Source organism: Alligator mississippiensis, chromosome 1 (genome assembly GCF_030867095.1).
Source record: "Alligator mississippiensis isolate rAllMis1 chromosome 1, rAllMis1, whole genome shotgun sequence".
NCBI lineage: Eukaryota > Metazoa > Chordata > Crocodylia > Alligatoridae > Alligator > Alligator mississippiensis.
Window position 1 is genome coordinate 10581903 of NC_081824.1, and position 1045 is coordinate 10582947.

General features: G+C 48.0%; 1 non-coding gene across 1 annotated transcript; it reads left to right on the forward strand.

The window, feature by feature from the left end:
- The first annotated feature begins 406 nt into the window (after window positions 1–406).
- On the forward strand, window positions 407–492 carry TRNAR-UCU (transfer RNA arginine (anticodon UCU)). The gene is given in 2 exon segments: window positions 407–443; window positions 457–492. It is a non-coding gene; the product is annotated as a tRNA-Arg (tRNA).
- The last annotated feature ends 553 nt before the right edge of the window (window positions 493–1045 follow it).

Genomic DNA, 1045 nt, shown 5'->3' on the forward strand with positions numbered 1-1045 from the left:
GGGACTTTTGCCTACCTCTACAGCGAGGGGTGCTGCCCTCTTCCTGGAAATTCTTGAGTGTATATTAACAACTTTTACAGCAGGAAAGTATTGACCACTGTGGTCCCTATGCTTTACCTGGGGCAGGTTAGATGGTGTGTTGTCTGGGTTGACTGTGTATTTTTGTTAAGAGGTTTGACAATGGATTTGTATGAGCTGGTTTGGATAGGGTTAGTCTTACATCAGGCAGGGAGTTGAACTTGATGCCCTATGGCGGTCTTCCAGCCCTGCTGCTCTGTTTTATGATTCTCAGCCTCAAGTAGTCTCATTAAGTCAATGGGAATATTTGTCCCTACTCACAGATGTTCAGGACCTATCCCTTTACTTACGGGGAGGAGACCAGTGTCATTGTAGCAAGTGGCTATGTGGCTCTGTGGTGCAATGGACAGCACGTTGGACTTCTATAGTTAAAGTGTCATTCAAAGGTTGTGGGTTCAAGTCCCACCAGAGTCAAATTATTCTTTCTATTATCAGGTCACAAAGTTATTGGATACAGGTGGATGTAGTCTTTCTGGACTTCAGGAAGGCATTTGACCTGGTCTCTTACTCCATTCTCATTAAAAAGCTAGGCAACTGTGGCATTGATGCCTACACAATCAGATGGGTCACAAATTGGCCGAGGGGCTGCACTCAGAGAGTGGCGGTGGATGGGTCATATTCAACCTAGAGGGATGTGGGCAGTGGAGTCCCCCAGGGCTTCATCCTTGGGCCTGCACTGTTCAATTTCTTTATTAGCGACTTAGATGAGGGGGTGAAAAGCACCCTGTTCAAATTCACTGACGACACCAAGGTTCGGGGCAAGGTGGGTACGCTAGAAGGGAGGGAGATGATTCAACTGGACCTGGACAGGTTACAGGGGTGGGAGAATGAGAATAGGATGGGATTCAATACTGGCAAGTGCAGGGTACTGCACTTGGGCAGTAGGAACCAGCAGGTGTGAGGACGTGGTCAGTAAGGCCAACTGCACCTTGTCATGCATCTCAAGCAGGTCCAAGGAGGTGATCCT